Source organism: Suricata suricatta, chromosome 9 (genome assembly GCF_006229205.1).
Source record: "Suricata suricatta isolate VVHF042 chromosome 9, meerkat_22Aug2017_6uvM2_HiC, whole genome shotgun sequence".
In the NCBI taxonomy this organism is placed as follows: domain Eukaryota; kingdom Metazoa; phylum Chordata; class Mammalia; order Carnivora; family Herpestidae; genus Suricata; species Suricata suricatta.
This window is the reverse complement of record NC_043708.1, coordinates 79,789,275-79,816,874: the sequence shown is the minus strand read 5'-3', so window position 1 is coordinate 79,816,874 and position 27,600 is coordinate 79,789,275. Positions and strand designations below refer to the sequence as shown.

At 40.4% G+C, this 27,600-nt stretch overlaps 2 long non-coding RNA genes across 5 annotated transcripts in view; one reads left to right on the top strand and one right to left on the bottom strand.

Annotated features, from left to right (window-relative positions):
* The window catches only part of LOC115302440, a 178,505-nt gene that overhangs the window by 80,611 nt on the left and 70,294 nt on the right, over positions 1 to 27,600 (top strand). Inside the window, exons 1-2 of one of the 4 annotated variants that reach the window (XR_003913456.1) lie at positions 5,646 to 5,723; positions 10,228 to 10,449. This is a non-coding gene — a long non-coding RNA (uncharacterized LOC115302440). Of the gene's footprint in view, positions 1 to 5,645; positions 5,724 to 7,908; positions 8,138 to 9,261; positions 9,388 to 10,227; positions 10,450 to 27,600 lie in introns of those variants that run through there. The other 3 variants (XR_003913454.1, XR_003913457.1, XR_003913455.1) reach the window with 3 other exon arrangements.
* On the bottom strand, positions 4,178 to 8,519 carry LOC115302442. The gene is made up of 3 exons (XR_003913460.1): positions 8,448 to 8,519; positions 5,651 to 5,752; positions 4,178 to 4,221 (listed from the first exon to the last, which is right to left on the bottom strand). It is a non-coding gene; the product is annotated as an uncharacterized LOC115302442 (long non-coding RNA).

The following is a 27,600-nucleotide window of genomic DNA, read 5'->3' as shown; positions in this document are numbered from 1 at the left end:
CTTGCTCCTTTTGGGTAAGTGTCCTGGTACCTCCCATTCCACTTCGACACTAGAGCACAACGCAACAGAAAAGTTCCTGCAGGAAAAGTTTAGGTTGAAGGTGAATTTTAGGTATAGCAGAGCACGAGAGGTATGAAAACTTCCTTGACTTCTACCAAACCCTCCTGCCAAGGATCTCCCCATGTGTTTTCTATTGTCTGAAATTCCTTTAACATGTCATTAATTGCACAATAAGAGATTAAAGGCTTGAAGTTGCAAATGCCGGTAATGATGAGTTCTTTGTTGAATTCAAAGTAGGGGTTAGAAAGGGGACTTTAGAAATATATAAAAGATGCCTGACCTTCATAATTTTCCTTGGACCAGCCCCATCTATTTTTATCCTGGTGAAAACCTTTGTGTAACAGGTTTTTTTTTTTGAACAGAATGATTCTTCATGCTCTGAACCTTTAATCACAAATCATCACTGTCTATTTTAATGGTGTTTTCCACACAGTGACTTATGTTGTCATCATTGAATAAGTCTGACATATTAGACTATTCCCAGTTTCTTTTCAAAAGTTTTTTTGGAGGATTTATATTATCTCTGGTAGGTGACAGTGGTGTTCAATGTACCAGCCATGTAAATCTAGTAAGAGGGCATTTTATTTATTTGAGCATTTTGTTTATTCGAGTGTTGATATATTCAGCAAATACTGACTCCAAAGCAATCTTTAGATTCATTGTAATCCCTATCAAAATACCAATAGCATTATTCACAGAACTAGAAAAAATAATCTTAAACTTTTTAATGGAACCGCAAAGATCCTGAATATCCAAAGCAATCTCAAGAAAGAACAAAGGTGAAAGAATAATGGTCCTGGATTTCAAAGTATACTACAAAGCTGTGTAATCAAATCTGTATGGTGCTGGCACAAAAACAGACACATAGATCAATAGAACAGAACAGAGGGCTAGCTAAACTCATGCCCATGTGGTCAATCAGTAAATGAGAAAGGAGGCAAGAATATACACTGGGGAAAAGAGAGTCTCTCCATTAGTGGGTGCTGGGAAACCTGGACAGCCATATGCAAAAGAATGAGACTGGCTCTCTTTCTTATTCCATATACAACAATAAACTCAAAATAAATTGAAGACTTCAGTGGAAGACCTGACAGTATACAACTTCTAGAAGAAAACATAGGCAGTAAGCTCTTTGACATCAGTCTTAGTGATATATATATATAGTATCTGTCTTCTGAGGCAAGAACAAAACCAAAAATAAATGGGACTACATCAAACTAAAAAGCTTTTGGGACCTCATCAAGATAAAAAGCTTCTGCACAGTGAAGGAAACAATCAATAAAATTAAAAGGCAGCCTGTAGAATAAGAGAAGATATTTGCAAATAACATACCAGATAAAAAGTTAGTATCCAAAATCTATAGAGAACTTATCAAACTAACATACAAAACAACAACCCAGTTAAGGAATTGGCAGAAGACATGAATAAACACTCCTCCAAAGAAGACATCTGGATGGTTAACAGATACACGAGAAGATGCTCAACATCACTCATCAAAACCAAAATGAGATACCGCTTCACTTTTGGTCAGAGTGGCTAACATGAACAGCACAAGAAACAACAGATGTTAACGAGGATGTGGAGAAAGGGAAACCCTCTTGCACTGTCGGTGGGAATGCAAACTGGTGCAGCTGCTCTGGGGTACAGTGTGCAGGTTCCTCAAAAAACAAAAAATAGAACCACTCTACAATCGAGCAATTGCACTACTTTACCCAAAAGAAACAAAAATACGGATTTGAAGGGGTACATGCACCCTGATGTTTATAGCAACATTATCAACAATAGCCAAACTATGGAGAGAGCCCAAATGTACATCAACTGATGAATGGACAAAAAAGATGTGGTGTGTGTGTGTGTGTGTATGTGTGTGTATACATACATACATACATACATACATACATACATACATATGCTGTGGAGTATTTCACACCCATCAAAAAGAACGAAACTTTGCCATTTGCAACAACATCAATTAAGGTATAGAGTGTATTATGCTAAGCAAAGTAAGTCAATCAGAGAAAGACAAATTCCATATGATTTCACTCATATGTGGAATTAAGAAACAAAACAGATAAATATATGGGAGGGGGATAAAAGAGAAGGGAGAAAAATAAACCACAAGAGACTCTTAATGATAGAGAACAAACTGAGGGTTGATGGAGGGAAGTGAGTGGGAGATAAACTAGATGGGTGATGGGTATTAAGGAGGACATTTGTAGTGATGACCACTGGGTGTTGTATGTGAGTGATGAATCACCAAATTCTATATATTATACTGTATGTTAATTAACTAGAATAAAAAAAATAAAAAAGTAAAAAGCTTTTGCAGGGTGAAAGACACCATCATCAAAATGAAAAGCAACTTAGCAAATGGGTGAAGATATTTGCAAATGATATATTTGATGAGGGTTTAATATCCAAAATTATAAAGAATTCATACAATTCAATATCAAAAATAACTTAAGTAATGGGCAGAGGACATGGATAGACAAGAGTATCCTCAAAAAATTAAAGGTAGAAATACCATTTAATCTAGAAATCCCACTAGTAGGTATTTATTAGAAGAAAATGAAGACACTAATTTTAAGAAACATATACATCCCTGTTTATCACAGCATTATTTACAATAGCCAAGATATGGAAGCAATCTAATTGTTAGTTGATAGATGAATAGATAAAGAAGATGTTCTTAATCTGTAATATCTATCTATCTATATAAATTATCTATTATTATGTCTATTCTCTATGTATCTCTAGCTCTCTAGCTCTTTCTATCTCTATTGAACATAAAAAAGAATGAAATCTTGCCATCTTTGATGACATGAATGGACCTAGAGGATATTATGCTAAGTGAAAAGTCAGACACAGAAAGACAAAAACAAAACAAAACAAAACAAAAACAAATGAACAAACAAAGCAGAAACACTTCCAGGTACAGAGAACAAACTGATTGTTGCCAGTGGGGAGAGGGTAGGCTGATGGATAAAATAGGTGAAGGAGATTAAGAGATATAAACTTCCTGTTAGAATACAGATAAGACAGGAGGATGTTATGTATAACCTAGGGAATATAGTCAGCAATATTGCAACACAGTTGTATTATAAAACACAACAACTAGACTTAGGGATGAACATTTCCTATGGATATGAGTATTGTCACTATGCTATACGCCTAAACTAATACAATATTGTATGTCAGTTATACCTTAATAAAACAAAAATACTCAGCACTTGTTATGTTCTAGCAACTGTACCTAGTGCTGCCTTTACAGTAGTGAACAAGAGAGATGTGATTCCTCTTTCCATAGAGAATAGTTTGGTGTCTAGAAGTGAGCCAGAAGATCGCGTGAGATCATCTGGTCTAAACCTCAGTTTATAGATTAGAAGATGCAAGCACAAAGAGGTAAAATGTTGCCCTTTATCGTAGCTGGATAGTAGCAGAGCAAGAACTGTAACTTGACTCTGATCTCTGGTTGAACAAACCGAGTGAGTTAGCACAGGCCAACAGGCATTGTGGCAATAATCTACTGGGCAGTTCCCAGTGGTCTGAAAAGGTTCCTGCCCTTCCTTAAGCCTCATGAATGCCCCCAAACTGACTTAAATGTCGGGGTGAATTTTGTTCATGACATGGAGCACGTTGAAGTGTGATGAAGAAATAGAGCCATGAATCATTAGTCATTCTGGGAGAAAGTAATCTTCTCCCCGTCCTTCTCCACCCTTCCCCCAGCCCCTCCGTGCGTTTCTGGGCCTGCCTGAGCAGAGGAGTTTGGCCGACTACTGGATTGTTATTAAAATGATAATTAAAGAGGTAAGAGGAAAGGAGCATGTTCCAATACCATTGAAGAGAGTCAGCACTTTCGCTGGATAATGAATTCTTTATACGCCGGGTTATTACTCAATTGAAGGGAAACTGCAATGCAGTTGTGTCTGGAATCAACGAGGATACATTCTCAACCAATGGGCTTAAGGACTGACTGACTTCTCACTTATAAAACAACACCTTAGAACAGGAAAGTGGGTGATGGTCTTGAATCATCATCCAATATGGTCATATAGTATCTGCTGTTGTTCTTTGCAAAGTTTTTGCAGGAATTTTTGACTTCCTTTTAACAGAGAGATCCATATTCCCAGATTTTATAGAGCTCCATATTCCCAGATTTTCCTAGAAAATAGGAGGTTTTTTTAAATTAATTAATTTTTTTAGAGAGACGGAGACAGAGTGAGAGTGTGGTAGGGGCAGAGAGAGAGAGAGAGAGAGAGAGAGAGAGAGAGAGAGAATCTGAAACAGGCTCCAGGCTCTGAGCTGTCAGCACAGAGCCCGATGCGGGGTTTGAACTCATGAACCATGAGACCCTGACTTGAGCTGAAGTCAGACACTTAACCAACTGAGCCACCCAAGTGCCCTGAAAATAAGTTTTAAGAGTTTATTGGGAACTTTCTTTTGGGGCACCTGGGTGACTCAGTCAGTTAAACTCTTGATTTCGGCTCAGGTCATGATCTCACAATTTTGGCTCTGAGCTGACAGTGTGGAGCCTGCTTGGGATTCTTTCTCTCCCTCTCTCTCTGTCCCTCCCCCATATACTCATTCTCATTCTCTCTCTCTCTCTCTCTCTCTCTCTCTCTCTCTCATCTGCATGCTCTCAAAAATAAATAAACACTAAAAAAAAGAGTTTATTGGGAGCTTTGAGATTTACTTCATGTGGCTCTGGAAATGCATTCTAGTATGGAGGGTTGGGGGGATGGGGGTTGTTCCTGCAGGCCACCCAAAGTCACTGAAAAGAAAGGTCCTTCTTGGAGTTTCTCCCAGCACATTTGACTAGTGGTCTTTGGGTGTGTGTGCTCGGAGTCCATGGAGCCACTGGATGGCACTGTCATTTCCCCCCTTTCTCTCCCACTCTAGTTTCCTACTCAATGAGTTTCCCAAACTCATTTGACCCCTTTCTGGGTTTTCCTATCTATAATTCGTGGAACTACTATTCTGAAGAAGCAAACTTGAAAAACAGTGACACGCAGACATGAAACTGAGTGAATGTGATGATGTTACAAGGCTAATCTTGCAGCAGTTTGGTTTATTAAAATGAAATATGTAATTCATTAGATTCTGCACTTTATTTTTTATCGTCAGTCCCTACTGGAGTTGGCACAGGACTCCCAACTGAGCGGAAGTGTTAGTTCTGTAGATATAAAACAATGGGGAGCCCATTGGGCTGTGCGCAGTACCCACTTCTGCACCAGAGCACTTGCCCCATGGAGGACGTGCCTTTAATTAGCAGGGATTCCTCATGTCTGTGGACTCACCAAGGCCCCATTTCCCATCAGAGAGAGAGGAAAAGCAGGCAAAAAGATAGTCACTCAATTATTAGTCATGCTGGGAAACTTATCTGTTTCAGGAATTGGTTCCTCTCAAGCAAGAGTGGCAGATATGCGGTCCAGCTTGCAGACTAAAGCTTTTCCCAGTACTATCGCTAATACCCAGCGTGTGCTATTTCCAGCTTGTCATTTGTTCACTGGCTTGCAAAACTACCATACAAGAGCACAAAAAAATTTCTGCTCCCTTGGGCCATTTCCTCCTGACATTCTTTGCTGATTACCTCTGAAGCAGTGTGTATCACTTCTTTGCGTGGTCAACACATCAGCTGATGGCATTTTTCTCACCTGAAACAGGTCAGCCCTGGATGATCCTGGCAATATACCTGTAGGAGAAGTTAAGGGATGCAAGGTCTTGGCCTGGCTCCCAGCTAGGCTTCATTTACAAAGCACGTTTTGGTGGCATGATGGTTGATTTTGGTGTTATGATGGAGTGAACTGGTGGAATTATGAATATTTATTTCATCCCCCAGCCTCTAGCAGGAATGACTCTAAGTAAGCCAATACAGACTGGTAAGAAGCAGAGATATTATTGAAGGTCCACTGAAAAGGAGATTCTATAGTCACCTTCCTCCCATTTTTGTAGCTACAAACTTGGATGCTTCTTGGTGATGGAAGAACTAAGGATTGCCAATTTCCATATAATTTTCCTTAAAGTTCACTAAATTAATCCCATATATATTATGGTATATATGTCCTTTTTATATTAAATATGTAATGTATCATACCTACTAGTAACAGTGATATGTACATTATATATGATATATAACATATATTACTATATATCACATGTATGTAGCATATATATCATATATATGATGTATATATCCCTTACTTACATATGATATGCTTTATATATATGATATATGTATCCCTCGCTATTACCAGTAGGCACTGTGATGCATGTCCTTGCGAATGTTGGGGAAATATAAAAATGTATAACAGGGGCACCTGGGTGGCTCAGTCAATTAAATGTCCAATTTCAGCTCAGGTCATAATCTCATGGTTTGTGAGTCAGAGCCCCACATTGGGCTCTCAGCTGTCAGCATGGAGCCTGCTTGGGATCCTCTGTCCACCCCTCTCTGCCCCTTCCCTGCTCCTTCTCTCTCTCAAAAATAAATAAACGTTTAAAAAAATGTATAGCAGTCTGTATCCAAAGGGAATTTAATCTATTTAAAAGAATAAGACATATACCAGACTATGATAAGAACCGGGTGCGTCTGGATCATGAGCTGAGTTATTATAGAAAGCGTTATGAAGGAGGCACATCTTCATCTGGGCCAATGCCCAGTAACACTATGATTACTACCACTGTTACTTTTTAACATTTACTGAACACTTACCAAATTTGTGGTATGGTTCTAAGTACCTTTACGTCTTCTACTAGCTGTTTTTTTTTTTACATGTTTACTCATCATGTTAACATGGTAAGACAGAAAGAGGAGGAAATGGGCATAAAAAGCTTAAGAAACTTGCCCGTAGTCACACAGCTGGTTAGTAGGGGAGCTGGATTTAAATCAAATGCAGATTGCAAAGCCCCTGCTTCTGTGCACCAAGCGTGCTGCCTCTCTTAGAAGGATTTCAGTATGTGCAGAGAAGGGCAAAGGCACTCCTGATGAGGGAAGCCCGGTCAGCAAAGGAGTGGGGGCAGTAATGTTTAAATGGAGAAGGACTGGGTGGTGGGTACTTGGTGTAATGATTGACACAGTGCCTGGAATGAAGTAAGTGCTTGATAAATATTTGTTGGGTTATTGACTGAATGCTTAGAGAGAGAGAATGCTGGAGAAGTGCACTGTTATCAGATCATGTAGGGTTTGAATTACAGTCTAAGTGGTTTAAACTTAGTCCCATTGATAATATCTTCTCTAGAATGCTTGAATTTCTGGGGAAGACAGCATACTAGTTCATAAACATGCCATTCTGAGCTGTATTTTCTCTTCTTCAGTACTCTCTGTAGAATTTCTAGAAAAAAAATCGAAACCATGCTAATGAAGCCTATTACAAAATCATGCTTTTTAAGTTTTGCGGAGTCTTCACTGCAAAAGTTAGACGCTACTTAGACTTGACAGGTCAGTCTTTTTTTCTTATGTCTGTAATCCATTTTAAATGCATGCTGATGTGGTCACCTGGATGGCTCAGTCAGTTAAGCATCTGACTTGGTTTCTGCCTAGGTCATGATCTCATGGTTCATGAATTTGGCCACCCTGTCAGGCTCTGCACTGGTATTGTGGAGCGTACTCGGGATTCTTTCTCTCTCCCTCTCTCTCTGCCCCTCCCTGGCTTGTGCTGTCTCTGTCTCTCCCTCTCAAAATAAGTAAAATAAACTTGAAAATAAATAAATACATGCTAATGGTCTAGTAGTCTTTGGGAAGCCCATTTATATATAATGTGACCCCAGTCTCCGTGGTCACAGATGACTGGATTCTGGGGGCATTGTGACATGAAAATGTAGTCTTTTTGGAAATACCAAGAGTATGTAATGTTTGGCAAGAGGGGTAAAAACTGAAAGGTCATGCTGGAGAGAAAAGCCAAAGAGGACCCAACAAATGGCATATTTACTAACAGGATGAGGGAAGCAGGAATAAGAAATAAGCAGAAAGCATGATGTGGAGAGAAATTACTTTATGTATGTCTTAAGCCCAAGCCTTTTAATTTCAAATTCAGTTCTGGATACTTCTTGAGACTCCGTATCATAAATCCTGCCATTCTTTGTGAGTATTCATTGTCCTTGACTTTTCAACTGCATTTTATGTAATTGCTCTATTACCCCTTTATGAAACTCTTTGCATTGAAGTGCCCTATTCTGGTCTCTTCCTCCTTCTTCCACTGCTTTCTCTTAAGCTCTTCTTCCTCTGTGTCCAAGGTTTGTCTGTATTTTATCTATCTTGAAGCTTTATGCTTATATCACTTTGCATATGGGGCCCCAAAATAGATATATAATCTGCTGGTATCTTTTCTGAGTTCTTAGGGAGCTCATATTTCCATTTGTTTGCCCACTACCTCTAAATGGTTAGCACTCACCTAATTAGAGGAGGCTCCATGCAGTCCCGTGGTCATCTTGCTTGGAATGTTTGGTTTTCCCCCAGTGACTTTGGAATGGGTTTGATTCCCTATCCAGAACAGGATACAGCTGAAAAGTGCTTATGCACAATTATTAATGTTGAGGTCACTGGATCTCCGTGGCACACCTACCTCAAGGAGGGAGACTGAGGGTCGCAAGACACCTAGGTGTGGTTTGGCTTTTCCTCTGCCAGGTCATTCAGCTAATGAACTGCTCTTGTATACCTGTGATATGCCAGGCCAGTGCTACTGTTAAAGACAAATTAGTCACAGCTGTTAGACTCAAGAAATTATGACTATGATATTAAAATTTTAAATTCTGATTAGGCTCACATTTTATAATTTTATAATTAGACATAATTTTTAGCATGAACTATAGAATAGTGAATAATAGAATAATTATATATCTATTAATGTTCTTTACATGGTAAGGTCAGCTCTATGTAGAGGTTATATAGGGGATCCCCATGATAGAGAGGTCGTGTATCATTGGTGAAAGACCGTTTTCCCACAAGGTCTCCTTTCACCCTTCAAGTTCCCACAGTATTTTTTTTCACTTAGTGTGTCAGGAAATAAAAACTAATACTACAGATTTTTTTCTGGAGTGGCAAATTCATAAACCTTGTTAAAATGGCAGTTCAAACCACTGTGTCAGTTTAATTTCACCGTGAAGCTCTAGACCTTTTCTTTATGAGTCATCTTTTTTCTTCCTGTTGTGTGGTTCTGCTTCCCTTAGGCTCCTACATTCTACTTTGTAAGGGAACAAACACTAAAGGTAGTGAGTGGGAGATTCCTGAATTTTCAGTGGAATGAGAGAGTGTGGATTCAGTAGCAGAGACGTTAGAGTGGTTGTAGTCTGCTAACCGTGAGAGGTGGGTCCTGAATAAGGTGCTGAGAACAGGTGAGTGTGCAAGGGTTGGCAACAGCATCAAAGGCCCAACAGTGGCTGGAATAAGTGGCATTTGTGGTGCATTCAGTATGGCTTGGTCATTTCTGGTACAAGCAAACAGGTAGCTGGATGGTGTGTGTGTGTGTGTGTGTGAGAGAGACAGAAAGAGACAGAGAGAGAGAGACAGAGAGATAGAGAGAGAGAGAGACAAGCAGAGAGACACAGAGAGAGACAGAGGTAGAAATAGAGTTAGCTAGCTAACTAATAGAAAAAGTAAAAGATATCTGCTCACTGCTCCCATTTGTCCTAACCCCACAGAATGACTCTAATGATGAGAATTTCAAGCTAGATGAAAGGGGAGCCCATGGTTTTGCTGCACTGGGTGGGGGTGATTTGGGAGCAGTTGCTACTTTGTAGCCCCCTCAAACTACTTGAAACCCTCTGGTGTGAGGCTACCTGAATTTTCTCTGAATGAGGATCATGTTGGACCATCTCATATGTCTTGGGCATAGCCTCAACTAGCCCTCAAAGAGATGGCCTGCGGTCAGTACATTGGAGTATTACCAGCAGAAAAAAAGTCGTCATATTGTAGGCCAACTCCATGGCACATCATCACCCTAGACTTTTTGCTTCCATGATTTCCCTTAATCCTCTCAATAAGCACATGAAGTATTACTAATGGGTTTATGGATGAAGAAACTGAGGCTGAGAATGTTTAAGTAACCTGCCCAGATCTAAAGTCAGGGGGTTGTGATATAATGCATTTCTATTATACAATGTCTTGATTCTTTCTTGACCTATGATTTTACCTAAGTGCATAGCTTTCTGATAAGAGTCTCTATTCTGTCCTAGTGAGAAAAGGTCACAGGCCTCAAGGTCTTGGAGCTGATCTCTCTAATATGATGCAGAACAGAGGCCTCCTTTTCACGTTGCCGGCTCTCCTCGCACGGCTGGCTCTGTGATGCAATGTCCATCTTCCTACTCTCCTCATAACTTGGTGATATCAACAGCAGAAACGTGGAACATCTGTCCCTTGAAGACCACAAGGGAAACTGCTGTCTTCTCTACGACAATGTAAGTGGCTGTGGAGAAAGATAGGAACTGCCCCAGCCTGGGTAATCATGAGGTTTAGTATCAAAGGGTTAAGGAAGAATTTCACTGAATTTGGTTTAGAAGTGGTTAGTTTGGTTAGTCTTTGGTTCTGAGCTATGTGTCTACTCCAGATGAAGAATTTGTCTTTTTGTATTTCTGAATTTGCACACTCAGCTGATACACTAAAATTTGGCAACTTATGTAAAACAGCAAAAATCAAATTGTTCAAATTCCTAGTGCTGCTATTTATTCTAGTATGACAGGTTTTACTTCTCTTTGGGCTGTACATCTGGGAAATTGTTCTTAATATACAATAGTAGTAGTATGGACATCAATGATAAAATCCCTCCAGTCCATCCTTCCATGTCTGTGTCCAGGGTTAGAACTTGCATCCTAACCCTGGGACCCTCACTCCGCAGACACACATCTTGAGCTTCTCTTCTTCAGCTTCGCAGCACTGCCCTATCCTTGGCTTTCCCATGGTGCTTTATGTGGGACAAATGATATATTGATAATCCATCTCCTCCTCAGTTGCATTCTAAGCTTTGGGGCTTACTGCAGATAGAATTTCACTCACATGGTTTAACTGAAGAAATCTTAGTGAAGAGACTGTGCTGAACAATTGAAAGCAGGTTTAAAGAAATAAGAGGAGCTCAAGCACTAGCAAACCTGGGAAGCATTGGCTTATCTCTGCCTAAAGGAGCAAGGGAAGAAAGAGTGTTCCTGACTCTCAGAGAAGGCTAGTGCCATGGAAGATGGGCCGCCAGGCAGGAGCTATACTAGTGAAGAAAGGTGATCATAGCCATCCCTCAGAGATGAAGTAAGGAGAGAGCAGGAGGAGAAATACGCCAACCTTTGTCCTGCCCTTTCCGACCTCCCACAAGAGCTCTCAGTCTGTGAGAGGAATAGACAACCAGGAGTAAGGGTGCCTGGCAATGCAGTGGGAGTTGCACTCATGGAGTACGGAATAGGGCAAAAAGATAGATCTGATGATAAGGAGGTAGCAAATTGATAAAAAAAAACACAGCATAATATTGAATTATTCTTTGGATCCCCAGTGGATTGTATAGTGCTCAGCACTGAGTAGAAAGTTAACAGATGTTTTTAAATGGAACAGAACTGGAAGGGATCTCAGAGCTCAGTGGATTCAGATCCCTGGCTTTATGGTGGAGGAAGCTAGAATTGAGAGATATGGAGATGACTTACTCATGATCATGTTAATGGCCAGCAGTTAAATGAGGATCCTGGGGCAAGCATCTGGGTTCCGTGACTAATGTTCCCTCCTCTCCACCACCATCTGTGTGTGAACACAGTCAATCTTATTCTTTCAGCCCGTTCTTCTGTTCCTCATTATATTAATCTTGGTCTTTTTAGTCCTTTTTACCTCCTTCACCTACTTCCACACCTGGAACAGCTTCCCTTTCCTTCCTCTTCTCAGTCACACACATTACCGAGCACCTGTTGTGCACTCACTCCAGAACTTACAAATGTGAGTAAGGCCATCCCAGTCTCCATGCTTTCTGTAGCCACTCCTGAGTACTGGCCATTCCCTATCCTTTGGAATGTAATTCATCTCTGTGATGCCCTGACCAACTCCTGTCCAGTAGTCACAGCTCAGCTCAGCTCTCACGCCACTTCTGAGGGCCAGCCCAACTCCCTCTTTCTGGCACTTACCTCATTGCACTGCCACATCTGTGTACACATGGTTCTCCCTTACTAAAAGACAAGCAGTTGTATTTTAACATGATTCCTATCACACAGTAGGTTTTAATAAATGCTTGGTGAACAATTGAACAAAGGATGATCTCTAAGGGCTCTGCAGAGTGACTGCATTTGAGACTATTTGCTTCCCTCTCTGTCCTGCCATGATTACCTCCCAGCCACTCTCAGAAGATCAACACTTTTTATTCTTGGGACTGTTACTACCATTTGTGGAGCACCTATGACCTGCCAAAAGCAAATTTAGTTTCCATTTGCTAGGTGAACTGACTGAGTCACAGAATAAAGACTTGACCAAGGTCACATGGCCAGCAGATTTGTGCTGAAATTTGACCCCAAGACTTCCTGGCATGTGTATGAACTTGCTGCATTGTTTCACCTGTCGTGTGCTTATAAGAATATTCATGAAATTCAAATGTTTAACTAAAATGCCACATGGAGAACATCTTCTCTAACATTTTCTTTATCATGTTCATCTCTTCTACTCTAAATATAATCATTACCTTTTACTTTATTTTTTATGGTACTAAGATGGTCACTATGCTCCTATCATGTTCATTTTGCTACATGATTTTCAAAGATTAAGGTAAATATCATGTTTCATGTTTTCTGATCTTACCTGTGGTACTTGATATGCATATAGTGAGCAGATTTTGTCATCCTATGACATTGGAAAGAGATTGAAATCTCCAGTTTTGAAAGAAGGCCAAAATGAGCGTGGTGTAGTTAAGCAATTCAGCCAAGTTCTCACAATGAATGGTGGCATAATTTTGACCACAACTGGGGAAAAAATCGGAAGCACAATTTGTTTCTTGACCTACTTACCTCAATATCAGACCTTTCTGGGTCTTAAATATTGAATTATAATCTTATGAAGCTGTGGTCTGTCTTAAGATAAACTACATTTTTTAAGTCCATCCTTAAGATTGAAAAAAACCCTCTAAATCTGAAAAGTGTTGAATAGCAAAGGCGGAATGACAGATAATCCCATTAGTAATTTGTGCAGCAATCAGTTGTTCATACTGAGAGTGATGAAACTAACTTCACTTAAGAATAAGACCTCAGTTTCCCCTGTTCTCTGATTTCTCAGCATCCACTGGGGTGTTGATGCCAGTCTCCACCCTTGATGGTCATTTTTTCTTTATCTGCACAAGAGCTCTGACATGACCACAAAAGTAAACCCAGAGCCATCCAAGGCCTAGCAAAGAACCTGGACTGACATGAGCTTAGAGTGGATGTGACACATGGCCCTGTAGAAGGAAACTGTGGTGCAGACGAAGTTTAACTTAACTTGTTTGATCCTGAGAGTGACTCATATTTTATGTGGAAGATAAGCCAAAAGTTAAGGAATTTGTTAAGAATTGGCTTTGGTAGATCCTGAAACTGTAGTGGGGGTACATAGTTTCAGATAAGGCAAAGAAACTCATCTGGTATTCAAATGTGTGTATCCAACAGAGAAGGAAGAAGGCAGGGAGATCAGGAGATGAGGACATAGGGAGGGAGGGAGAGAGGGGGGAGAGAGAGCGAGAAGGAGAAGGAGGAGGAGGAGGAGCTGTCTTGATCAGTATCTTTCTGGTCTCTAACCCTGAGGTGTTGATCATTGCTGTCATTATGATGGGTAAGGCAGCTAACCCTGTCAGGCATGAGGTCAGCAGGTTCTTAACAAGGATGATACATCCATGAATACCAATAGAGGGGGCTCCTGGCCACCCTCTTGGGATGGCAGATACTCAGGCATGGCTGCTGCGTGGGTAAAACAAGGGAGTCTGAGCTCTCTCTAGTGAGGAGGCTGAGCAGGGAGCGTTTACATGCAGGAGTTGGGCATCACCGCCTTGCTGGCCTTTTTGTGTTCCAAGGGTTTGTATGTGTGTACAAGGGCATGTGTACCTTTTTCTGTTGCACCTTCATATGTTTCCCCTTTAGTATATTTAATGGCATCCTGCATGAATTCTGGCCCTGGAATTGTTACAACCACTGATCTTACTTTTTCATACTTCATCTGCACTCTAGTATCAATCCCTGGGTACCTGAGTGTAATAAAGATGGGGGTGTTGGTGTTTCTCATCTACCCGGCTTGGTTACTGTCTACACTCCTCTAGGCGTTGTCCTGCATTTATTTGCACTTTCCCTGTCATTTCATGTCATTGTTTCAGCATCTGGCAATTAGCTGCAGGATTGGCAAATACTTTTATTATATGTGCTAAGAAGGTAGTAACTTGGCTCTTAATGGGCCTTTCCACATTTCAGTGCTGTTTCTGTAGACTTCGCATGGTTATGGCTGGATACGTGGGCAGAGCAGGGGTTTGTGAGCTGGAATCCTGTCTGCACCGGTGCCCGCTCCTTCTGTCCTACTCTTGTTCTTCAGATTCCTGGGATAGAATAGGATTCTTTGCTCCATAAAAAGAGATTAAAGCTCTCAGAGTGCTGTTTTGTTTTGTTTTTGATTTGGAAGGTTAAAGGTAGATCTAACTAAGATCAAGATAGTCTCTTAACCAACAAATGAAACATGCTTTGCCTAAGACACATATACTCGTGTGAACAGCACATTTCAGTATTTGAAATCCTAAACGAAACCTTTCTTTTTTCATGTATAAAAATACCTTTATTTTTCTCTTCACGTCAGTATTAACTTGGATGGCTATTGATTTCTAGATTGAGAACTACCATGCACAAATACGCGGCATTATCAAATTTAAGGAAACAATCCTTAAGTTTTAAGCCCACCCAATATCTTAATATTGTATGTGAAAAAACAAAAAAAGAGTCATCCCTATTTATAATGTTGTATTCATTAATTTTGTAACATGAACATTTAAAACAACATATTACAAAAATCACATTTTAGTTTAAAATACTTTCTTGTTTTCTTAAATAGCTCACATATCCATTATGAACTAAACTGAGATAAAATGTGAGGCTTTTTCATAGGTCTTATTCAACCTTCAGATTCCAGTGCAACAAATATTTATTGAATGGCTAATTTTCTGTAAGGCAAGGAATTTGCCTCTTATGATGTGGTGTCCTGTGCTGAGGACCTGAGCTCTGTGCTTATAACTCAGCCCGTGGTCAGTGTCACAAGAATTCTCTCATGGAGCAGATGCCATGGCCCCAAGATGGCAGTGGTAGGGAGCGTCTGCTCGGGTGCGGTGGGTCCTACTGTGACCCAAGAGCGATAATTTGACATGCAGGGACAGGCTCTCTGTTTGGAAGGAAACTTGTTGTAGATTGTCCGTAGATTATTAGAAAACAAAGCCTTTTGGGGAATGGGTAGCCACATTCATTTGTTTGTTTGGCAGACATTGAATGAACAAATTAATGGAGAAGCCACTTAGGAAAAGAGAAATGGACAAGATGATCATTTTCTCCTGCTCTTACGGCATTTACATTAGTAGGAAAAACAGACTTTATCAAAGACCTCAATATTTAGTGGCTACCTTCCAATTATAATTATTTTGCAGGTGAAACAATAGGCTGCTGTGAGATACCCTAATTGGATTTTTCAAAAAAGTGACATGTAGACAGAACTATGATACATCAAAAGAAATTAGCCCAGTTAAAGCGGTAGGCTCAAGGTGGGAGGAAGGTTGTGATTCAGGTGAGGACATGGCCTGTGATAATGTCCCAAAGCAGGCAGGGGTGGTCAGGGAAATGATAGAAGGACAAAGTAGAGCAGTGGGTTTGGTCAGGCTGAAGGAGGGTTGCTGACTGTGGTCATGAGTTTAACTTTGTTTTAAGAACAATGAGAAGGTTTGGAGCAGGGGCACAACACAAAGAGATGTGTGTTTCAAGAAGAGGGACTGGCCACCAGTGGGAAATGGGTTGAAAGGTGGTGAAGAATCCAGGGAAAGAGGGAGCAGGGCCATTTCCACAGGGGAAACTGGGGTGATGGTTTCTGAGTGACTGGATGCTTTATGTGTCTACTGTATTTGGGGTGCTCAATCAGGATTAATTGGTGCTATTGAGAGAATGCATTTCACAGGTGGCTTCTCAGTGTTAAGGTGAGAGCATTAAAGGTTTGGCACCCAGTCCCCTGGACTAACTATGCATCTCTCACTTGGGGTTATGTTTAGGGATATGCATAATGATACGTGTTTCCTTAGAGCTTAGCACCCTGCAGAATTTAAGGCAGCAAGTTCTATGAGCTCTGGCTTTTGTAATAGGCAGTGAAGTTTTGATTATTTAGCAGCTACGTGGCTGCCAACATTCTTACTCGTGTTATTTTGACAGTTAGCGTGCCACGCTATTGGAAGTGCCCTATCTATTGTGCAACAGCAGGGTGACTAAGGGAGGCAGGATTCCTCACGCGAAGGAGAAGCTCCCATCTCCTGATGAACTTCTAAATGTGAGTTTCAGAATAAGATGCACTGGACTCTGCAGGTTGGGCGTCCTGTCTTCCTGCTGGTATTAGGTGTGCTGCTGATCATGATGGGAGCTATGCAGCCACTGAGATGCAGCCTCCTAAAGACAACCAGTTGATAGTGGGCAAGTCTTCTTGCTCGTTGCTTGTTACGTTGCATCAGGTTTCTTAGCCTTTGGTAGGCAGGGAGAAACAGAGCAGAAAGATCACAGGCTTTGAAGATAGGCACATTTTGACTGCATCCTATGAAGCTCTGTAAGCTTAAGCAGATTGTTTATCTTCTCTGAGCCTGACTTCCCTCATCTGTGAAAAGGGGATAATATAATATTAGTCTCTTGGGATTCTCGTGTGGATTAGATGTCATGGTATACGCAAAGGGCCCCGCAGAGGTTTCCCCCACTGCAGGCATCTAATAAATGTGAGTTTTCTTCCCTATGTTATCCATGTAATAACTAGCTTGCCTGATGTCACCCAGGTGCCCCTGTTTTGTAGTAGTGGGATCAGCCACATCCTCATATTTTGTAGCTGATTTGTGAGAATGTCACTTATCCATGCTGTACCTTCCTTCTGAGGGCACAGATAATTGAATTTTCAGTAGAAGCATGAAGCAGATAAGACTATAAGCTCTGAGTATAGCTGACTTTAATTTGTAGACTGTCAGTAAGTAGCCAGTCTGGCGTTTGGTCTCCGACAAATACATGAAAAGATACTGGGCTGCTCTTAACTAGTTAAGAGAGTGGATCTTTCATCTATGCATTTATTGAAATCTCATCAGAACCCTTGATGACCATCTACCACATTTTCAGGTTAATAGAATCATGAATGTATTAGCTACATTCAAAGAAGTGCTTTTTCTTTTTGTTTTACTTTATAAAGTTTCATATTTTTTAACATATGCAATATTTTCCATCATTTACAATACAATAGTTACAATGACACTCCAAACAGAAAAGCAAAGTAAAAAATCAAAACACCAACTTCTGTTTCACGTAATTAGACTTATACAGAAATTAGAAGGTTAAGTAACAACTAGTTAATCACCTAATTTCACAGCTATCTGAAGTGGCGATCATTATATAGCAGCTTATCTATGATACATTCAAGATAAATGATACAATATATTACTTGTTCATAAGCTACGACACAGCCTGCTTAATACCTTTCCTTAAATTCCACCTCTATACTACAATATGCTTGAGGTCCATGCAAAAAAGTAGCTGCCTTTTATGTAGGAAATGGATGATTAAGTCTTTGGTGTTGTAAAAGCAACTTCAGTGCTTTTTCATCAGGTCTTAACTTACCCTTTTGCTAACCTCATATCATGCTCCTTGGTTCTAGTATTTTCTTAGACTGGGAAATAAGTTCTAACCCCTGTTTTCATTTTAGGTAGGTGGACTACAGTAAAAAAGCATGATGGGGCACCTGGGTGGCTCAGTTGGTTAAGCGTCCGGCTTCAGCTCAGGTCATGATCTCGTGGTTTGTGGGTTCGAGCCCTGCATCGGGCTCTGTGCCGACAGCTACCTCAGAGCCTGGAGCCTGCTTCGGATTCTGTGTCTCCCTCTCTCTCTGACCCTCCCCTGCTTGTACTGTCTCTGCCTCTCAAAAATAAATAAAAAACATTAAAAAAAATTTTTTTTAAAAAGCATGGAAAAGCACTAGCCCTGGGCTCAGGAAATTGGCTGAGAATCTCATTTCTGCTACTTGTTATTTGGATAGATATAATTTCTTTGAGACACCATTTTCTCACGTTTGGAATAATGATAATGATACCTACTCTGCCCCCTGTATACAATGGCTGTAAGGATGGAAGGCTATCCATGAAAGGTTTATAAACCGCAAAGCACCAAGCAAATGATTTTCATCAGATACTTGCATCACCACAGGGGCTAAAAATAATGCTGTCAGCCCTCTCCCTAGTTCCACTGAATCAGGGTGTCTAGTGGTGTGACCCAGGCACTTTTATTTATTTATTTATTTATTTATTTATTTATTTATTTATTTATTGTTTTTAGTGTTTATTTATTTTTGAGAGACAGAGAGAGACAGAGTATGGCTGGGGGGAGGGGCAGAGAGAGAGAGAGGGAGACGCAGAATCCGAAGCAGGCTCCAGGCTCTGAGCTGTCAGCATAGAGCCCAATGTGGGGCTTAAGCCCAACAATCGTGAGATAATGACCTGAGCCAAAGTCAGATGCTCAACCGGCTGAGCCACCCAGGCCCCTCTGGCACATCCCTTAAAATGAATCAATGAGCAGTGTCTAAGAGGCTTAGTTGGTTAAGCATATGAACTCTTGATCTCAGCTCAGGTCGTGATCTCAGGATTTGTGAGATGGAGCCCTGCATGGGGCTCTGTGCTGACAGCATGGATCATGCTTGGGATTCTCTCTCCTCTATTTCTACCCCTCACCTGCTTGTGCTCTCTCTCTCTCTCTCTCTCTTTCTCTCTCTCTCCACCTCCCTTGCTTGTGCTCTCTTTCTCTCTCTCCCTGTCTCAAAATAAATAAATAAACTTTCAAATAAATAAGTAAATAAAGAAATAAATGTGTGTGCAGCAAGGATGGAAATCTACCGCTCTATATAAAAACAGGATGATATCACTATTCACAGTATTAGAAGCTCCATTTTTCCAAACGGATGAGCTTGAATCCTTCTGGTCCATCTTCACCTGCAAAGCTTTGCGCCTCACACTCTGCGTATTTTCAGACTTAGCCCCATTCTCCTGTCCCACCTCATCTTGCTACAGCACAGTGCTGCAGTCTTCTTAGACTAGTCACTTGCTGAAAATCCCATTCACTTCCTTGCCTTTGTGATCCTGCCCTGTGATTCCTTGAGAGGTCGTTCTCGCTGGGGAGCAGGACATGGTCTTCATGCAGCACTAATAATCGAGACATAGACATTTCAAATGGGAAGTGATCTTATGACCAGTCAGTTTATCTTGTATTTCACAGAGGAAAACCCTGAGACCCAAAGAAGGTAACACAGGCCAGACCACAGGGTAATATAGCTCATTAATGACAGAGTCAGGATTAGAATCCAGGTTTCCAGATTCCAGACCACTGCTCTTCACACCACTGATCTGAAACTATTAAGGGAGCAGCTCTTGTATTGCAGGCCCAGGCACGGAGTTGCACTATGAATATGCAAAACAGTGTCATGTATCTACTATTCCAAGCACAGAATGCTTGTCTCTAGCACTTATAATTTTTTCAGTGATTCCTTTTAGTATACTTAAAAATGCCCTACGGTGCCTGGGTGGCTCAGTTGGTTAAGCGTCTGACTCTTGGTTTCAGCTCAGGTCATGATCTCCCGATTCGTGAGGTTGAGCCCCACACCGCCAGGCTCTGTGCTGACAGCACGGAATCTGCCTGAGAGTCTCTCTCCCTCTCTCTTCCGCTCCCCACTCGCACTCTCTCAAAATAAATAAATAATCTTTAAAAAGATGAACAAAAATTAAAATGCGCTCCATCTTTAAAGTTTTTCAGGACATTATACTTTCTCCAGTAGTATATTCAGTTACCACCCACAGCCTATGCATATCTACCCTGCCTGATACATCTGACCTGAGTTTTGTGAGGGCTGGGCCTTTTCTTCAGGGATTTCAGCCACTTCCTTGGCCAGGCTCAGACCATTAGCAGAGATGGGGCCAAGTTGTCTGGCATCATCTTTAGAATGGACCCGTTAGTCAATGCCAGTGCTAAAGAACTCAGTTACCTGAAGTTTCTTCTCAGTATTTTTCTTTGGGAGAAATTTGCAAAGAATTTGACATAAGGATTTTGTTAGGATGTATAGGTCCTGACTTGGGCCAGCACATCCTTAAGCTAACCTCTGAGGTTATGCTTTATAGAGCTATGGAGTTACACTCTCAGTCAGATTCTTAGATAGTTCAGGGCCAGAAAACTCCTACTAAATATAAAGATTAAATGGGTGTGTGTGTGTGTGTGTGTGTGTGCGCGCGCGCCCGAGCACAGGGGGTAAGTTCAGGAAACTGTGATTTCTTTTCTCATTGCTCCTTATTTAATGTGGTGTAGAAGCAGAGATGCAGAGCTTGGAATTGCTAATCTCTAGAGAGTTCCTCCTGAAGATCCACTTCTCTATTTGACAACCCGGTATCCGAAGGATTACGTTAAGCAATGTGTGCAAAGCACACTGTCCTTTCAACATTTCCTCTGCGTCTTTGCCTTTATGAGGCTCCTCTATTTCCAGGATATTAGCAACATCAGTTTAGAAAATGAAAAATAGTGGGGCGTAGCTCAGTCAGTTGGGCATCCGCTTTGGCTCAGATCATGCGTGCATTTGTTCCCTGCATTGGGCTCTGTGCTGACAACTCAGAGCCTGGAGCCTGCTGAGTTCTGTCTCCCTCTGTCTCTGCCTCTCTCCTGATCACACTCTGTCTCTCTCTCTCTCTCTCTCTCTCAAAAATAAACAAACATAAAAAGATTTTTTAAAAAAGAAAATGAAAAATAATGATGGATCAGTACTACATGTCCTGAGAGAAGATATTTTTTAATCAAGTATAATTAATGCACAGTGTTATATTAGTTTCAGGCACACAATATAATTATTCACCAATTCTACACATTTTTCAGTGCTCATCAGGATACATGTACTTTTAATCCTCTTCACCCCATGCCGCATTCCCCCACCTCCCCTCTGGCAACTGCCAGTTTGCTCTCTGTATTTAAGAGTCTGGTTTTTTGTTTGTTTTTTTTTCTTTGTTTGTTCATGTGTTTTGTCCTAAGGTCAAATACTGACTAATGTGAAGAAAAATTGGCAAATTTATGATCTCACATAAGTGTCTAAGGCCAGAGCCTATCTTGTATTGTTTAAGATAAAGCTGACTTTATTAAAACCACTAGGACTTATAAGGAAGTTATTACGAGTTTGAGATCTTTAAAGACTTCTGTTTCTCTCTAAGGGTTCAGAATTAGGTAAATGTTGAAGATTGACTTAAACCGTTAAAGACATTCTGTCTTTTCTTAACGTTTTAAAAATGTTTCTTTATTTATGAGACAGAGAGAGACAGAGCACTAGCAGGGGAGAAGCAGAAAGACAGGGAGACACAGAATCAATCAGAAGCAGGCTCGAGGCTCTGAGCTAGCTGTCAGCCCAGAGCCTGACACGGGCCTTGAACCCACAAACTGCAAGATCATGACCTGAGCTGAAGTCGAATGCTTAACCAACTAAGCCACCCAGCCGCCCCAAAGGGCATTCTCTTAAGCTATTATTTACTAAAAGTAAATGGATCTTCCTTTTTGAAAGGAAGATCCATGCATTTGGTTGTTACTATTTTCTGCTTTAGAAATTTGTTAAAACTTGCACTTTATCCACATTCTCTTTTATGCTTTTTCTATGCATTGTTTTTTAATTCAGCCAATAGTTACTGAATGCCCAACATGAGTCTAGCTTCTGGGAATACCACAATGAACAAATGTGTTTCTGCTAGTGCAGGAAGACAAATGCCATTTCTTTAAAAGATTTAATAAAATTGACAAGCTTTTGACAGAAGTGATGAATAGAAAAAAGAAAGAATAAATGGAAAGAGAAAAGAAAGAAAACCACAGATCTATGTTTATTAAAAAGATAATAGTGTGTAGAACTGTACATGCCATCACATTAGAAAAATTAAAAGAAATATATAAATTTCTTAAAAGTCATATATAAAAACTGACTTAAGAAGAGGTAAAAAAAAAAGTCTGAATGATCTTATAATTATTAAAGGAATTGAACAAGTTATTTAAAATCTACACATTAAAAAAAAATTAAAAAAAAAAAGGGGCGCCTGGGTGGCTCAGTCGGTTAAGCCTCCGACTTCAGCTCAGGACAGATCTCACGTTCGTGGGTTCGAGCCCCGCGTCAGGCTCTGTGCTGACAGCTAGCTCAGAGCCTGGAGCCTGCTTCCCGTTCTGTGTCTCCTTCTCTCTCTGCCCCTCCCCCTCTCATGCTCTGTCTCTCTCTGTATCAAAAATAAATAAAAGATTAAAAAAAATTAAAATCTACAAAGAAAACATTAGCTCCAATAATTTTAGGGGTGATTTCCATCAACTATTCATGGAACAGATAATTCCTTTCAGGTAAGGTAAGAGGGGGAATAATCTCTCAATTTATCTTCTAAAATGAGTAAAAACCTGATGTTGAAATTAGACAAGGAGAGATGAGAAAGAAAAATTATACGGCGGTTTCACTCATGAACATAGGTCTGAAATGCTAAACGAAAATGTTAGCAAACTGAATCCAGAAATATGTTAACAAAATATAATAAATTATGACTAAGTTAGATGTTTTCCAATGCAAGGTGAGTTGAACATTAGAAAAAATATTATTGTAATTTTACCATTTTAAAGTTTGCAGTAAACAAAAATATGGTCACCTTCATGTAGGAGAAACCTTTGATAAAATCCAACAACCATTCATGATAAATATGTATGGCTAGGAAAGCAAATTTCCTGAGCCTGTTTAAGAGTAGCTGCAGAAAAACCTTATAGTAAACTGGATACCTAATGGCAAAATGTTAAAAATACCATTCTGTTTAAAATCAGGAGCAAGACAAAAATGCCTGGTAACTACTTCAAATCATATGGTAAAGCAAGAAAAAACAAAAATGTATAAATATTAGGAAAAAGGAACCAAGACATCAGTTTGCAGATGAAACCAATTTCTGTAATAAAAGCAAGAAGGGTCTATAAAGTTTATGGTTGCATTTCAGATCGCTTAAAGTCCTTGGCCTCTCAAATGTAACTTGCTTGAAGGAAAGAGGAGTGTAAGGGTTAATATGTGTTGGACTGTAGCAGGTGTAAGGCTCAGTGCTAGATTGTTTTAAAATAATAATAATAATTCTATAATAGCTACTTTTTATTGGACCAATTCTTCTGCCAAAACTAGGTGAATTTTTACAATTAATATTTCTAATCCTCACACAAATTTCAAGTATTATTCAAGGAATTATTATCCCTATTTTACAGATGAGAGAACTAAGATTCAGAGAAGTTAAGTAACTTACCAAGTTGACACAGCTATAAAGTGGCAGAAATGGAATTTCACAGAGAGTCTCTTGGCCTCCAAGTCTATGTCCTTTACAATGCATGAGGCTTCCCACAGATACTGAACTGGTGTCCTAGTGGTGTCCTAAATGCTCAATTAAGTATCTATGGACTGTTTCACTTAGAGTCCAAGTCAAACACTTGTCTCACAAAAGGATCAGCACTTCTTCAAAATCAAGAGTGAGGGCCATTAAAGCAACTATCACTTGTCCAAGATTTTCTGGTTCCTTTGCTTTTCCTCTTGGGCCCAGAAGAGAATTTCTAGGGAGCTTTTCCTGGGGGGTACTAGGAAAGATAGAGTATTAGTGTATTAGTGTGTTCAAGCTGTTACCACAAAATACCACAGACCAGTGGCTTAAACAGCAGAAATTTGTTTTCTCACAATTCTGGAGGCTAGACATTCAAGAGCAAAGTGTTAGCAGGTTTGGTTTCTTCTGAGATCTCTCTCCTTGACTAGTAGATAGATGGCTGCCTTCTCCCTGTATCCTTCACATGATCCTCTCTCTTGTTGTCTCTCTTCAATTCTGTGGACCCTAGTCATACTGGAGTAGGGCTCATCCTAATGACCTATTTTATCTTACCTCCTTGACGGCCTTATCTCCAAATACAGTCACACTCTCGGGAAGTAGGGTCTAGAATTTCAACATATGCATTTTGGAGGGACACAAATCAGTCCATAACAGTGTCTCGGGGGATACTAGGATACAGCTGCAGCCTCAGAAAGGTTGGATACTTTCAGGGTATGTGTGATAGTGAGTCCTTATGCGGAGTCCTCCAGGACAAAGAGCAGACAACATCTCCACCAGGTTCCACCAGGAGTTAACAGGAGTATAGATACTTACATGTTAGGCTCAGAACCCTACTCTCATTGGGCTCACTGATGAAAAGGCAAATGCAAGGTCAGATCTTCATTGAGAACAGGAGGAACCAACAGGATATTCCTCCCCCCTTGTTTTCCCTACATCTTTTATGAACCTGCCAAGGCTTGGTGAGTGGGAGCTTCTGAACGCCCACCCAGCTGGCCATGCATTCATCAATTCATCAATTCTGTTAGGACAATGGGAACTTAGAAGCAGTCTCAAATTTCCAGATAGATTTGGAAAATAATAAAACTTTGACATTTCATGAGAGTATTTTTTTTCAGGCCATGTTTTGTAATCAGAGGCCATACAGGGGCATATGAATAGAGCATGGGAGCATTGAAGCAACCTGAATAATAAGGTCAGACTTGACAACATCCCTCAGTGCTGCCTCTCCTTTATTCTTAGCTTCTCTTAACCTTCATTCCCACCCTTTTAGCAGAAAAACAGAGCTCCCTTTTGGAAGATAAATCTGGAGTCAGTCTTGACTCCAACCTAAGGACAGTTTCCCAAAGAGCCAGGCCACCATTTAGTTCCTGCCCAGCCCTGCCCAGCCCTGCCCAGCCCTTCAGTTTGGTAAAGAGATACTGGAATGATCTTTATCTGCTGAATAGAGACCATGAGCCTTTAGGTAGCTTTTTTAGTCATCACCTGGATTGACATTGACCTTCAATCTGAAATTGATATACTCATGCATAGCTGTATGTTTTAATTGCCTCAAAAAATAAGGACTCACAGAGAATTGGAGAATTGGGAGTTAGCTCTCTAGGGTATCAATAGGGAAAATGTTTGATGGTTTGAATGATAGCACATTAGAGCATTGAAGGATAACATTTTCTAACCTTACATTTCTGGAATATGCCAATCTTTATCATGATTTATTGGGTTTTTTGACTCAGGGCTTGAACTCAGAATATAGGATGTTCCTGAACCTCACAATTTACTTAAAGCATCATAGTGATATTAGAAGGGAAATAGTTCAACTACACAGAAGGTAGTTAACATTTATCAAATATTTTGCTCTATGCTTGGTACTGTGCTTTTAACTTTATATTATTTCTTTATTTAATAAAAAATAGTGTACTGTCAATGTTTAACATGAGGATTAACCTCCAGCATGGATTCACCCCTTGAAGGGTCCATTTGAAATGAAAGACGCCCCCTCTACTTACATTCTCATGTCTCTCCTTTCTCCTTTGTCTCCTACCTCAGTTCCCACAAGCATGGTGGCCGTACTTCACTTATTCCTATTAAATGGCACTTTAGAACAGATGGCCTTTAGGAGACACTCTGAATTTGAACACCTCCAGTGAAAGGACTTCCTTGACCACCATATCTAGAGACGCCACCTAGTACCCACTCCATCAAATCCTTTTAGTTCATCATCTCATGGCATTTATTACAATTCCATATGTTGCTTATTGCTATCTGGATTGCCTTCTAGAATGCAGCCTGTCTGTTCTCTACTCTGTCCAATGGACCTCCAACAGTGACAGGCACAGCGTAAGTTTCAATGGTTATTTGTTGTATGACTCAGACAAACGATGGCAGCCCCACTAACTGGCTAACTGGAGTCGTTTAGATCATATCTGTAAGAAATCAAAGCTCTTGCTGATGTGGCTGAAATCTCCAGCTTTCCCATGAATTCACAAAAATGTAAGACTGGATTTACTTCTAATCTGCCATCGTAATACATGATGTCTTATTTAGTTCACTAAAATATTCTTCCCTTTCCTCGTAATTAGTGTTTCCTGAATGGAGCAGAGTGAAATAGTGAATGGGGCTATGCCATGACCACACGGGCAACTTTCCCTGCTTTGAAATGTTTTATTGCTTGGATATTACACCTTTTTAAATCTATTCACTTTTGATTGCCATTTGGATTGTTTCCTTTTTTTCTTTTTTTCTTTTTTCTGTTTATACTTAGAAACATTTTCATGCATGTCTCTTGGCAAGGAGTTTTCTGGGGCATTGGTTTTCAAATTGTGATCCTCAGACAAGGAGCTCTGTTCCCAAAGCTGAGCTGTTGAGTTAGAATCTCTGTGGACGGGACCTAGTGGTCTGGGCTCTCCAGGTGATTGTCGTGCCCACACACCATAACCACCCATGTAGCTTTAAAAAAATACCAGGGGCTTAGCCCTACCTCAGAATGATCAAATCATCATCACAGGGTGGAGCCAAGTGATTCTACAGTGTTGCTGTACAATCACGGAACTACTTATGTAAGTCGGAGTAGGAACGCCATGTCTTAGGACACAGCTTTAATTTTACTATATGAAGTCAAATTCCAAAATGGTTGCCTGAGTTCTGCTTCCTACCGGCATTTTATGAGTGTTCCTTTTGCTCCATGTCTTCTCCAGAACTTTTATTATTTGTTTTTTTTATGTTTATTTATTTATTTTGAGAGAAACAGAGACAGCACAAGTAGGGCGGGGCAGAGCGAGGCGAGAGAGAAGCCCTAGCAGGACCCATGCAGCCGGTGCAGAGCTCAATGGGGAGCTCGAACCTACGGGACTGCAAGACCATGGCCTTAGCGGAAACCACGAGTCAGACACTTAACTGACTGAGACGCCCAGGTGCCCCTATTTGACTTTTCAAATGTTGCCATTTTTTACAGGTAAGAGATAGGCTTTTTGTTATAATGTTAATTTGTATTTATTTGACTAATAGTGGGGCTGGAAATCTTTTATATGTTTAAAGGCCATTAATATTTTTAATTCTGTGAAAAATGCCCATTCATGGGGTCATGGGTGGCTCAGTGGGTTAAGTGTCCCACTCTTGGTTTTGGTTCAAATCATAATCTCACAGTCCTGGGACTGAGCCCTGTGTTAGGCTCCCTGTGACCTTCCCCAGCTCACGTGCCCACACTCGCTCGCTCTTTCTCTCAGAATGAATAAATACACCTCAAAAAATGCCTATTAATATCTTCTGCTATTTTTTCCTTACTGGATTGTCTTTTTATTGATTTCTAATAATTATTTATGTATTCTGGATGCTAATTCTATGTCAGTTATGTATGAAGGAACTAGCTTCCTCCTACTTTTTGGTTTATTTATTTATTTATTTATTTATTTTTCCATAATATTTTATTGTCAAATTGTTTTCCATACAACACCCAGTGCTCTTCCCCTTAAGTGCCCTCCACCATCACCACCACCTCTTT